At 48.7% G+C, this 14,429-nt stretch overlaps 1 protein-coding gene across 9 annotated transcripts in view; it reads left to right on the top strand.

The window, feature by feature from the left end:
- The window catches only part of ARVCF (ARVCF delta catenin family member), a 657,174-nt gene that overhangs the window by 315,689 nt on the left and 327,056 nt on the right, over positions 1–14,429 (top strand). The window lies entirely within an intron of this gene.

Below are 14,429 nucleotides of genomic sequence, written 5' to 3'. Positions count from 1 at the left end.
TAACTGCCTTGTGCAGCAAAGTTAGCAACTGAAATGCCAACAGGTCCTTGGCTGAATCACATTCAAATGCCTACTAAGCCTCTGCCACAGCGCGATCTTCAGGCGCACCGCGCTTTTTGTTTTGAAACATACCGGCTTCCCGAACCGGTAGCGAAAAATAATGGATAAGTGCCTTCAACCGCAACCCCGTCAAATTTCTAATTAGAATTGCAGATCACATGCTATTTATTGTGAAACAAGCACTTCCGGGGCGGTAGGCGGTGTTTCTCGGGCCAGCTGAGCAATCTGTTACGGGGCAGAATCCTTTTGTGACCAATCGCAGAACAGAGGAGGGTTGTGTGAGACCTCACCTAGTCCCTTTTCGTTTGCTGTAGCTTGTGGTATGATGTGGTGTGACTTGCCTGGCTCCTCGTTTGTCTTCGCTGTTTGAAGTCACCTGGTGTCGTATGCAAGAGGGAAGCATTGCGACTTAATGATCCTGCTTTGGGAGGTAAGACTGGCGCCCTAAAACTCTCTCCGGGATCACGGAGGGGCGGCCCCACGCTCATCTCCAGTAAAGCCTCACTTAAGAACCGAGACACACATCTGTAACAGAGAACTGCTGCATGGTACTTTAATATAAGCACCCATCACCAAAGGCACACGCATCACTATACATGGTTTGGATTTCTTTTCTAGTTACTCATGTAATATGCTGGCGGCCCTAAACCATTTAGAAGAGGCGCAGCAGCGAGCCTGGCATAGCATAGTGCCTGGTTCGCGTGCACTCCAAAACTTTTTGTAAAGTTTGACACCTGACGGCCTGTCTAAACAAGCATAGTTAGTAATGCTGTTGTGAGGCTGCTCCAAATAACTATGACTTAATAGGTGACAACTCATTCCTAATTCTTGAAACACTAAAGAATCAACACAAACAGTTCTCAAATGACCACAGCAAGTCTTTCAGGATTCTGTCTTGCAATATCACCTAAGCAAGAATGGCGTCAGACCGTGCATATTCACATATATATTCACCTCAGTGATTTAACACCCAGCCGAGAGATCAGTCTGTAACCTACATGTCACTCATGCCTTAAATGTACGTTTTTTGTGAGCAATTAAAGCTAGTACTAGTCTGCACCTACCAGATCAGCCCGTGTGTTGCATGTTCCTAACTGCACCAGCTGAATTCTGAGACAGCCGACAAATGGGTGTGCACGTCCGAGGCCCGCTACTTAACGTGATCTTCAGTGGCATGGGTGAACCTGCTTTCCGGGGTCGACATACGTCCGCTTCCTGGCTCTCAAGTGCGCTGTGGGAATTGTAGTGCACCGTGTGCTCCTGGACAAATTCCTTTGTTTCCGTTCGCCTAGTTTTCTTAAGCTATTGACATTGTAAATAACAATGCTGTTTCTTTAAATGTTTTAAAGACAAAAACATAAACAAAAATAATGTAATGAGCAATGCCAATAGCTCTAACTTTAACAATGCCGAGACCATTGCATTGTAAATGCTTGTTTATTTATTTACCAATCCAAAATGGATCAGTAAGTTTAAAAAAGACATGGAATTCACAAAATAACAATTTTAAGGCAGGCAGATGGGCAGCGATTTGCTGTCTGGCCCGCTACACAAAAATATATATATATTTGTTAAAAAGACTACGGATGGGGGAGGCAGCAAGATGGACGAGCCTGGTGGGAGGGGGGAGCAGGACTCGAGTGAGAGAAGAGTGGGTAAATGTGAGGGGAGAGCAACACTCGAGAAAGAGAAGAACAAGAGCGATAAATTAACGCCGTGGGGTGGGGGGGCAAGACTACAAGGGTGAGAGCTACATGGAAGGGGCAGGGAAGAAGCGTAAAATGAGAGAGAACAAAGCCTAGCACAGCAGAAATGGGAAAAGAAATATGCGAGGAAGACAGTTGGAAAACACATGCACTCACATGGGAGTGCTTAAAGAAACAGAAAAAAAATAGTGCCTGAAAATTTAGAAACGGAAGGACAGGAGTTATTAAGCTATGCTTCCTCAGAGGAAAAAAACAGAAGAAGAGGAAGGAAAACCCACACTTGCGAACAGAAAGCAAGCAAACGAGATTGACAATGAAGGCTAGGAATGGGCGGGTGCGAAGCCCACTGTAAACAATGGGTCTTTCGCAAAGAGACAGCTTGCGCTGTCTGGCATGCACGACCTAAAAATACTCAGTGGGTTACAACAACAACATGGCAGCCAGCCCAGCCTGCAGTATTTCTGAAAGTTTCAATTCCGCACCCGCGGAAGCGCGTTCAGTAAACTGTCTGGGCAGGCACCGCGGTAGGGGTTGGAAGGGGGGGTGGGGTCTGTACTCGGCCGGTGGTTCTCTGCTGGGATGGACACAACAGCATCCGCAAAAAGTATTGTCATAGGAAATGGGGCACAAGGCTATTGGCTTTGCTAATGCTTCTTTGAGGTCGACAACCGACCCCAGGAGGCTGCTCGACAGTGGGGTTGGGAGGGAAGCTTTCCCCCTTCAGCTGAGGAAAGCTCGGGTCGTACCTTGGTTTTCCCATCTTGCTGCTGACCTGGTCTGTCTGTGAGCTGCTCCTGGATAGAAATCTTATCGGTGAGGGAAGAGGGGGACTCTGCACTCTCCCCTCTGGTACAGACTCACATGTGCACAGCGATGCGCCCCTCGACAGCATCCGGGCCGCGCGCCTGACATTCCTTACAAACCAGAAACAGCAGCTTTTGTTTTTTAATCTTCCCTGACCACCCGTGGCCCCCAATATTCGCAGTCTCGGATCGGTTTCACGCAAATGAGGGTCTAACCTGGCCTCTAGTGGCCCATGTGGGCCAGGCCTATGTGACCCGGAATGCCAGTTGAGACCTTGTCTCTCTGCCCTGCCCCTGCCCAGCAGACCCCTTGGAGAGGTCTATGCTGTGCAAATCTATGGGATGTTCTATACAGATGTTTTCAGTCTGGCTTTTGTGCACACGCTCCAGATGTTGAGCTGCTCATCCGAGGCCTGGCACCCGAGCTGAACAAAAAAATGCACGCTTTATGTTCACGAGGTTTTCATGGTGAGTTCAGCTCGTGCGCTGGTCCTTGAGTGTGCACGGACTCCGGCCACCCTGTGTGTCTGCTCGGCTCTGTTGGCTTTTGTGTGTAAATGAATGTGTAGCTTGTGTATGTCTCCTAATCCAGGAGTTTGGCTCGTTTCATGCTGTGTTGACTTCTGGCACGTAAGGCAAGCGAGCCACTGGAAGACAGAGGTAATTTGCCCAGGATCACATGGTTTGGACAAGTAGACATAAGAACTCGGTTTCCTTCTCCCCACTACACTCCTAGCAGCGAAACCACATAAGATATACATTTTCGGGTCGTTTAGATCTCTGTAAAGTTTGTTTTCCAGTTGTATGTTTCTAGTATGTTGGACTGTGTTTTTGCCTACCCTGTCATTAAAATCCTGCCTATGCAGGTGAAATCCTGGCTTTGTGGTGAGCCCACGAGGCTTACCGATGGCTCAGACGAGTCCTCTCCGTCAGTGCCTCGTGGTTTCCCTTCCTGTGAATCACTGGGGGCCCTAGGAATTATGCGATTCTGCAGCACAGGCCTTTCCTGTGTGATTATGGATTTACCGTACTTGCCACATAATTTGCAATCGTCTGCACAATATGAAGATTTCAACAAAAAATAGTTCAAATGGATCAGACGTTTCTACAGAAAAGTGCCGCGTGTGGTTCAAGCTCAGCGGTAGACCTTTTGTAAAGATAACTGTCCGTCCTTCGGTTGCTCACTTCTGTATGTAAGTATTAAAAGGCAAATAGTAAAGTGAAACTTTTTGCCCGGACGATATCAATGCATGTTAACATAAATTAGTCTAAATTAGTCACATAATTCTGCCACAAAATGTGCCACATTAAGCCTCATTGTTTACCAGTGGCGGCTGGTGACATTTTAAAGTGGTGAGGCGTAAAATTATTGGTGGCGCACACCGCGGCGACCGAGTGTAGCGAGCGAGCCCGAATGACCTAAGGAGGGTTCGGCGGATTACGGAAGGTTGGAAGGTGGTGGTTTGATAAGTGCTGTTAATTTGGTGTACGATGTTTATCTTTTCTACAAACAATGCTTTAGTAGTGTTGCATTTGTCTGTTGAATGAGTTAAGAGTAGGTTTTACCTGGAGTCGAAAAGGGCTCAATTTATCTGGAAAATCAGTGATGTTATATGGTGGTCTGCTCAATGAAACTGCTTCGTGGGTGGCTTTCAAGCGAGGACAACGAGTGTTGTGCAGAATATAGTCTGCTTCCTGGATGCTCTTTCTAATAGTCATGGGGGGCTAAGATTTTGAGGTGTGTCCTTTTTAGGTCTCGCCTGACCCAGCGCATGCGCTGGTCTGGCGAGACATTTTGTGAGGGCTCCAAAAAGTGCTACCAGGCCAGCCTAGACTTGAGTGCATGTGCGCGGGCGCGCGCATCGCGTTTTGCTGCGATTACTTTCACGGCCGCTTTGATGTTTGATCACTTTCGCGGCCGCACGGCCGCTTTGATGTTCGCTGTGAGGCTTCAATAGATTGCAGCAGTTAAAACAAGCATTGGCATAGCCAATAGGTCTCGCCTTTGAGACCTTATAAGTGTTTAGTTATGCAACTGTTGCATGGCTAAACACTTATAAGGTCCCAAAGGCGAGGCCTATTGGCTATGCCAATGCTTGTTATTCTCTTGACATGAGTCTCCTGTGGCAGATGTCTTCTGATGTACCACATACCCAAGCTGTAAATATTCCCCCAACACAACAACTTCAATAAAACAAACTGTCACCCCTTTCTCCCTCATATTGTGCTGTTTCTGTTCCAGCTGTCCCTCCCTCTCTTTCCCTCTGGCGCAGTGGTATTTGTGCGTTTCCACAAAATGCTTTTCTTTCATAGACTGGTGGGTCGTGCTTTGCCATCAGTAGTAAGACGCAAGGCTTTCCTTTGGCGGGCTGGTGTTTTGTTGGTTTCAGTGTCAGGTCTAGTGGTGACTACGGTGGGATATGCGTCTCTTCATTGCTGAATTGGGTTGTGTGTGACTAGTCGAGTGGTGTTACTGTAAGACTCATTGGTTTGCTTTGGTTGACAGCTGTTTGGTGGTGTACCTGTGTCTGTGAGGTCGTGACAGTCATGTACAACAAACCTCTGTTTTAGAGCGAGTGGTTGGTGTTTCTTGATTTGTAGTGTCTCTCGTCAAATTGTGTACTTCGCAGTTTGACTCCTGACTCTTATTGTTTGGCTAGTATTTTGTGATTACTGAGTGCCAGGTCCAGGGGTGTCAGTCCTTGGGCGGTGGCTCATCTTAGTAGAGATGATGGGCTGTGGTTTTCAGTTGTCACTCGTTACGACACAAGGCTGAGCTTTGGTGGGCTGCTGTGTAGTGGTTTGTGTGGGCCCAGTGATGCCACCCTTGTCATGCGACGGGCTGTTGGACTGTGGTTTCTGTGTGGTTGGCCTGCTGGTGTCTCATTTTATAGAGACATTGGGTGGTGGTTTCCATGTGTCCTCCTGTGGATGGTTGTGAGAACAAGTCTCTTGTAGGTTTGTGTTTGGTGCTGTGAGTTTCTGGTCCAGGGGAGTCAGCCGTCTTTGAATAGAATCCATCTTTGAATAGGAGGTCGTTTGTGGTTTCCATGACTCGGCCTAGTGGTACCACCCATGAGACGTGGGCTCATTTTTGAAGAAACGGTGAGCTGTGGTTTCTGTGTGTCTGGTCTAGTGGTGGTGTTCCTCGTGAGACGCAAAGCTCTAAATTCAAGGATTGTTGGACTGTGGTTTCTGTGCAGTTGGCCCACTGGTGTCCGCCATCTCTGAAGAGATGGTGTTTCTGGTTTCCATAGCTCGGCCTAGTGTTGTCAGTTGCGAGTGTAACGCTCTTCTAAAAAGGGTTGTTACGCTTTGGTTTCTCTGCAGTTGCCCTAGTGTTGTCAAACATCTTTGGGGAGACGGTGGTCTGTGGTTTCTGTGTCTTGGCCCAGTGGTGTCAGCTGTGAGTACAAGTTTCTTCATTATTGGTTGTGTGTGTGGTTTGAGTTTCTGGCCCAATGGTGTCCGTTTCGAAACTCTTCTTTCGTGGCTGCTGGTTTGTATTTTTTGTGTGTCTGGCCCCTGGGGTCAGAGGTCGGGCATGGCACTACTCTGTCTTTTGATGGGCCTACACAGAGATTGCATAACTCTACACCTCTCTAGCCGCACATCACAGAACCTCGCACTTGTCGCTTCACGCCACGTGTTGCTATTGATTGCATCAAAGGGCATGTCTTGTGTATCTGTTGTACCTGGGTGGAACCGCAAAGGTCTCCGTCCTGAACTTCAAGGAGGACCGCTCCATCCACAGATCGATTTCCAGCCTCCATCGGCACCCAAACAGCTCATTAATAGTACATTGTGTCTGCACACTTTATTCCGAGGAGTAGGGCCACGAGTAGTTGACGCTGCTATCACTCTCTGGGCACAGTGGGCTCCTCCAGTTAGTTGAGTAGTACTAGGGGATTCCTTCATTCACACGGATCCCATAATTCCTACAACTGTTTACCAGCTGGAATGACCTCCTGTGTATCTCTGGCCTCTGTGGCACTCCACTGCAGGTTTGCCAGCCTCCCATCCAGTCATTGCCTCTTTGGAGACTGCAGACCGATGCCACCTTGGTTCATCTTCATTGCCCTCTGCCGCTTTGGCCCAGACGACGTTAACTGGGCCATTTCAAAGTCTTCCGATAGCTGTGACCCCTTGAAAGTTAGTAAATCGGCTAGAGGTTCACGCTCAGAAAAATGGTACTCTGATGATTTAAGACTAACAAAAAGGAAATGTAAACCACTTGAAGGTGCCCGGAGGCACTCCCAAAATGTAACAGATCGCCCAATTTATAAAGAGGAACTGAAAAATGATCAATGGGCATTAAGGAGGGCTGAGAAGGATTTCTTCATCAGGAGAATGGAAGTTCGTCAAAAGAACTGTTTGGAATTGTAAAAGAGCCCGCCCAGCCCAATGGCCGCTCCCGAGCCGTCCTTCCCATAGAAGGACAATGAGAGGAAATCGAGAGTTTATTAACAGCAATATTGAAAAGATCTGTACATTTGATTCTCAACCTCCTCTGGACGAGCTCCCGGGGGACACATGGACCCATATCTGGAGATCGAAGCCCATTGGGGGTCTTTTGAAAGGATCACAGAGAAGCAAGTGATGAAATTAATGTCCAAGATCAGTCATGATCTCCTGTAGACCCCTGCCCTCATTTCATTTATTCTAAACTAACTACTATACCTAGTCCCCTTTTCACCCATGATTTAACCAATCCTTGGCAGAGGCAAAGAAACCAGAATCTTGGAAGCAGGCATTAATATTACCTTTGGCCAAGAAGCCAGAAATGGATGTTTCCTTGCTCTCCAATTACCGACCTATATCTTTACTTCCATTCATGCTCGCCAATTGCCGACCTATATCTTTACTTCCATTCATGCTCGCCGATTACCGACCTATATCTTTACTTCCATTCATGCTCGCCGATTACCGACCTATATCTTTACTTCCATTCATGCTCGCCGATTACCGACCTATATCTTTACTTCCATTCATGCTCGCCGATTACGACCCATATCTTTACTTCCATTCATGCTCGCCGATATCTTTACTTCCATTCATGCTCGCCGATTACCGACCTATATCTTTACTTCCATTCATGCTCGCCGATTACCGACCTATATCTTTACTTCCATTCATGCTCGCCGATTACCGACCTATATCTTTACTTCCATTCATGCTCGCCAATTACCGACCTATATCTTTACTTCCATTCATGCTCGCCAATTACCGACCTATATCTTTACTTCCATTCATGGTCGCCAATTACGACCTATATCTTTACTTCCATTCATGCTCGCCAATTACCGACCTATATCTGTGCTTCCATTCATGCTCGCAATTACCGACCTATATCTTTTCTTCCATTCATGCTCGCCAATTACCGACCTATATCTGTGCTTCCATTCATGCTCGCCAATTACCGACCTATATCTTTACTTCCATTCATGCTTGCCAATTACCGACCTATATCTGTGCTTCCATTCATGTCCAAGACCATGAAAAAATGAGTGAATGGACAGCTAACTTTTTTTAGAAAGCAACAATCTGCTGGACTCCTCTCAAGTGGGCCTTCGAGCTAAAAATAGCACTGAGAGCACCCGTTTGGCCCGACTGAACGATATCAGGTCAGTGGTCGATGCCGCCGCCCTGATCCTACTTGACCTGTCTGCGGCGTTTGACACCATCTCTCATAGGCGGCTCGTTGGAAAACTCCATCAAATTGGACTCCATGCTAAAGCATTACAGTGGTTTGGATCGTTCTTAAAGAATAGAACTCGAACAGTCCAGCTGAGTACATTTAGCTCTCGATCCCATCTATCCACATGCGGAATCAGTAAAGTTTCCTCCTAGAGCCCGCCTCTTTTTAACATTTATACTTCCTCCCTAGCAAAGATTGTAAGGAAATGAGGCTTTAAGATCCGCTCGCACACGGAGGATACTCATCTGGTCATCTCCTTGGGGGAGAAACATGAGGAAACTCGAGGCAACTTAACCACTCGCCTCTCAGAAGTAGCAGATTGGATGACAGAGCATCGTCTGAAACTCAATGCTGAGAGATCTGAGATCCTGCTATTCGATGGTTCTGATCGAATATGGGATTCATCCTGGTGGCCTACTTCACTAGGACAGGCACTAATCTCCAAGAAATCGGCTTAAAATCCTGGCGTCACCATTGATGACTCTCCCTCAATGCAGGAACAAGCTATTGCCACCTGTGGAAAATGGGATGGCACCATCAAACTACTGAAACGGCTGTTCCTGCGGCTACCAGTTGACTGGCGTAAAACGATAGTGCAGGCCTTGATAACCAGCAGATAAGACTATGGCAATGCCCTGTAAGCTTCAAGCTTCTTTGCCATACACACAAGTCACGCTATATCACAATGGGCCTGATATTCTTCAAGCCAAAGTGGTATATTACATTCCTGCACGCGATCTAAGAAAACAAACCTTGGCGCTTGCCAAAACCAAACGAATAAAAAAAGTCAGAACAGGCGGACACTCTTTCTCTCATCTGGCAATAGCCTACTAGAATACTCTTCTCTTAGACCTTTCCTGACTGAGCCCTATCTGTGGGTGGGAAAAATAATTAAAACATGGTTTTCAAATGTTAAGTCAACCTTAGAAGTTTCTTCTTAGTTCTCATTTTCAGTCCTCACAGTCGCAGAGACAGGGAACTTTCCAAGCACTGTGATATTCCTTAGGGGATGAGTGTCTGCGCTACATAAATACAGTAAATAAATAATTTGTGTTGGCCTTCATAGTGTTGTCTTCTGCTGTGTCGGTTTAGACTGTGTTGGTCTCTGCCTCTTACATGGTGGCCTAGGCTGCATTGGCCTTTGTGGTGTTGGCCTTTGTGGTGTTGGCCTTTGTGGTGTTGGCCTTTGTGGTGTTGGCCTTCGTAATGTAGGCCTTCGTAATGTAGGTCTTCTTAGTGTTTGCCTCTGTTGTGTCAGTGTAGGCTGTGTTGGCCTCTGTCGCAATGGCCTCCTTCATGGTGACCTAAGCTGCGTTGGCCTTTGTGGTGTTGGCCTTTGTGGTGTTGGCCTTTGTGGTGTTGGCCTTTGTGGTGTTGGCCTTTGTGGCGTTGGCCATTGTGGCGTTGGCCATTGTGGCGTTGGCCATTGTGGCGTTGGCCATTGTGGCGTTGGCCATTGTGGCGTTGGCCATTGTGGTGTTGGCCATTGTGGTGTTGGCCATTGGGGCGTTGGCCATTGGGGCGTTGGCCATTGGGGCGTTGGCCATTGGGGCGTTGGCCATTGTGGCGTTGGCCATTGTGGCGTTGGCCATTGTGGCGTTGATCTTATTGGCATTGACCTTCGTGGTGTTGGCCTTCGTAGTGTTGTTCTTTGCCTCCTCGGCTTCATCGTCATTGCTGTGACCTCTACTGTGTTCTAAGTGCCTTGTTGTTTGTGGTGCTACCTTAGGCTGTGTTGGCCTCTAATGGGTTGGTATGTGCTGCCTTGACTTCTGCCACATTGGCCTCGGGTTTGTTGATCTCTACCTGGATTGTCCTCTTCTGCATTATCCTAGGCTGTATTGGCCTTCGTGGCGTTGGTCTCTGACTGGGTTGGCTTCACCTTCTTTGTTCTCTGCTGTATTGTTCTCTGCTGCTGTGACCTCTGCTGTGTTGTCCTAAGCTGGCTTGGTGTTTGTGGGGATGGCCTGGTCTACGTTGACTTTTGTTTTTTAGGCCGCTGCTGCGTAGGTCTCTACCACATCGGTCTCTAGTGTGTGTTTCTTCGTGGTGATGGCTTCCGTGGCTATGGCCTTTATCGCTCTAAGTTCTGCTGATTTAGCCTATGCTTTGTTGTCCTGTGGCAGGTTGGCCTCTGCTGCATTGTTCTAGGCTGCATTGGCTTCCATGGTGTTGGCTTCTGTTGAGTTGGCCCCTTCCACTCTGACCTGTTCCAAGTGGGCTGTATCCGGGTGGCCATCTTGGCCTCTGCTGATTTGGCCTCCCTGGTATTGGGGGGTGCTACGTGGATCTCCAACGGTGTGACTTCTTTTGCTTCGGCGTGTGCCACCTGGGTGCATTTGTCTACCTTTAATAAACTTATTTTTATTTGGTGAGAGGCTTGTTATGCACGAAGACAAGCTCTTTGGCAAAGACAGAGGGTCCTTGGCATAGAGCCATGTCTCCTTCAGTTTCACAGTACACTCACTCATCAGCACTCCTGTACCCTGGGCCCAGCTCTCAGGTGCGGTCTCTCCTCCGTTGCTCCATCTTCCAGACCTCCGTGCCCTTGCTGTGTGTTTGTGCTAATGATCTGCCTCGCTGCCAGGTTCATTAAACTGCCCGGTATCAATTCTTCAGGCGTTCCACCTGGTAAGCCGAGGAGATTAAAAAACCGTTATCACTTCCCCAGCTTGCTTGTTTGTTCTGCGCGTGGAGGTGGGGCTGGGCTCCCTGGGCGGTCGGCTGGTCAGCACTGGCTTTAATTGAGTATTAGTTCGGTATATCACCTGTCCGTGCACACCGAGGCCTTTAATTGAACATTATTCCAAATTATCACCCGTCCTGCTCTCTGCAGTCCATCAGGCCGCTAATGGTCCCCTGGTAGCGAGGAGGCGTCCGTCGCGAAGGCCGCGCGCCGTAGTACTCGTGTTGTCTTAGACGCCCACTCCTGAAGGACTCCAAGCATCTGTGAAACTTCTGCCCAGGTAGAACTCACAACTTGTCACATGTGGGTGCACCCTTTACCATGCTGACCTCTCGACCACCCACACTTTTGTCTTTCATGCCTTCTTTGTGAAGCCCCCTGACCTCCTGGGGTCTGCCTCGCCCTACACAAAATCACAAATAAATAAGTCAAGTTCTGGATGCTTCCTCTAGAATAGTCTGTTTAGATTTAGAAGACTCATCTGAAGTAGTGTCCTGTCATGACCCCCCTCGTCTGGAGTATTGTGTCCTGTCCTGGCCCCCCTCGTCTGGAGTATTGTGTTCTGTTCTGAAGATGGCTTTGAAGTGTTGAGTTCAGTGCTGGAGGAGTCCTCTGAAGTTCTGTGCCTGCTTCTGGAGGTTTCATCTGGAGTATTGTCCAGTCATGCCCAATTCTGTAGGCCTCGTGTGAAGTATAGCGCCCAGCTTTGGAGGTGCCTTCAGATGGGTTGTGTTCAGTTCTGGTTGTGACATTTGGGCCATTGTGTTCACTTCTGGAGCATTGTGCCCAATTCTAGAGACTTCTCTGGGAGTATTGTGTCCAGATCTGGAAGCCGCAACTGCAGTGTTGTGCCCAGTTCTGGAAGCCTCAAGACGAATATTTTGTTAAGCTATGGAAGCCTCAACAGGCTCAACAGTGTTCACATCTGGAAGTCTCAACCGGAGTGGTGTGTCCAGCTCTGGAAGCCTCAACCGGAGTGTTGTGTCTAGGTGGAGGCCTCAACCGGAGTGCTGTGTCCAGGTGGAAGCCTCAACCAGAGTCCTGTGTCCAGGTGGAAGCCTCAACCGGAGTCCTGTGTCCAGGTGGAAGCCTCAACCAGAGTCCTGTGTCCAGGTGGAAGCCTCAACCGGAGTGTTGTCTCCAGCTCTAGAAATACTCCTCTGTGATGCGTTCAGCTCCAGAAGGCCTTGTTTGGAGTCGTGTTCCTGGTTGTAGTCTACATCCCCGGTGCAGATGCCGCCTCTGGAGCCTCGTCTGCTGGAGGGGTCCTCAGTGCCGCCTCTGGAGCCTCGTCTGCTGGAGGGGTCCTCAGTGCCGCCTCTGGAGCCTCGAATGCTGGAGGGGTCCCGGTGCCGCCTCTGGAGCCTCGTCTGCTGGAGGGGTCCTCAGTGCCGCCTCTGGAGCCTCGTCTGCTGGAGGGGTCCTCAGTGCCGCCCTGCAATCAGTTTTAAAAATTCCTAACCCGAACTGCACAGACGGATTCTAGAATGAAATGTGTCCACAGTACAAATAGTGCACAGTCTCCAGCTCTCTTGAAGATGCTTTGGCGAAGCCAGGAGGTCTGGAGAGTAACTGGGAGTGAAGCCTTCTTGGCTTGGTCAGTGCTTGTTACAAATTCCCGATCTTCCGCCCTCGACTCAGCTGTTTCTCTGAAAAGGAACCACGCGCCAAGCAGCTGGTCCCACCGTGATGGGCGCTATGTCGTACTGATTTCTCCTCATTTGTCCAAGGCTTAGGGCAGAAGCAGTGTTTTCCCAGCTCTTGTGATATGGGTTGGGGCGTGGTTTAGAGTGCATTACATCCTTTGCAATTATTTTTTATTCTTTGCCAGGTTATTTCAATAGCTGCAACGTCGTGCGCCTGTCGAGTTGCACGCTTTCTGAGAATTGAGCTTTCTGCAAAAATGTGTTGCAGAAGGGAAACGTGTAGAGGAAACTGCTGCATAGAAAAACTCTTTAAAATAAAAAAAAAGGAAATTTGGCAAGAAAGTTTACATGGGTTAAAATAACCTGCAAATCATCTTTAAATGTGCAGAAAAACAGCGTGAAGGGAAGGAAAACTTTAAAGCAGACGGTGAACATCGGACTGTTGAATGTTAATGAAAAAATAAAGAGATTGTACAGACCTCCAGGGTGTGGCTTGGCTTTCGGCTGCTTTACACAGAGGTCAACCTCGGTGATGTGTGGAGTTATAAAAGATGAGAAACCGCCTCACCTCCACACCACGCACCCCCGTAGTTGTTATCTGCCCTTGTCACCCCGAAATTAGACCGCAAGCTTTTGCTAGAAACAGCCGCGAATCTGTCCTTTCCGGGACACATAACACATTCTACACCCACCCTTCTAGCCGACAGACACGTTTGTCAATTTTTAAATACTAATATTAACTGTTATTACCGAACTTTACGGCGCTCTTGCTGTCGTCTTGGGCAGGATGAAACGCAGCATCCGCCCTATCCTGATTTGACCCTGTTGGGGACAGGCTACACGCAGATCGCCACAGGGGGTGCATTCACCCACTGAGCTGTCAATCCACGCTAGGTATGATGCCGCCTGTCTTCCTGTGAGTCTGTGCCAGGGTCCTGCGAGTGGATCCAATGTAGGGGTGCGTGGGTTCGGGTGGATTATCGCGGGGAGGGGCGGTGTGCTTTCTGCTGTATACAACCCAACATTACCCCAGAACTCCCTGTCCACACACCCGGAATATAATATCCCTGAGATCGGTTTGTTTTTCCCAGTTCCCGGAACCCCCTTCCTTTCGAACACCAGCCCCTGCTGCTAATCCCACAGGAATGTTCTTTGTGCCTCCAAGTTCCTTCCCTGAATGGGCTCCTCTGGCAGCTCAGGTGCACCCAGAGGCCGATGAGGTAGCTCAGCAGGTCAATGTACCTACTGTGCACGCCCCTCTGTAACCTGCCGGTCAGAGTCTCTCTTCCCACGGTGATTAACATGATGCCCATTGCCTCGTATGACGACGCCTGTTATTAAAGCGACAACAAACAACCAGTTGCGTTTGTTGTGCGTAATGTACACACCCCAGGGTCACATTTCAAATCCGTGCATTTGTCTCAAGGTCCGATTTCAGAGACGGCCATCAGACCGCTTCGAGATCGGTGAAAAGTTATTTCTGTGTTTGGTTTTGTGCGCGCCTTCCCAGTTTCGGGGAGTTACACCTTCGCGGCTGGACATTTTCTCAGCAGTCTTCAATTCCCTCTTTTTAAGGTGATTTCTTAATTCAAGTGTTACCTCTGTGGTGTTTTAAAAGCGCTGCTTCTCGGAGAGAGACTTCATTCGTACATCAGGCCTGTTAAAGACCTTCTTGGTGAGACAAACTCCCCTCCCCCCGCCTGTGTCCTGCCTCCTGGGTGATGGGCTGTATGCACCCCCTGGGTATGGCACATGTGATATGAATGCATTTCAGGACCGCTGAGATGTCTGCCATAGGGGCAGAGGGCGGTGGACAAAGGTGGCGCGCGG

This window comes from Triturus cristatus, chromosome 11 (assembly GCF_964204655.1).
Source record: "Triturus cristatus chromosome 11, aTriCri1.1, whole genome shotgun sequence".
In the NCBI taxonomy this organism is placed as follows: Eukaryota; Metazoa; Chordata; class Amphibia; order Caudata; family Salamandridae; genus Triturus; species Triturus cristatus.
The sequence above is the reverse complement of the archived record's forward strand: the minus strand, read 5'-3'. Positions and strand labels throughout refer to the sequence as shown.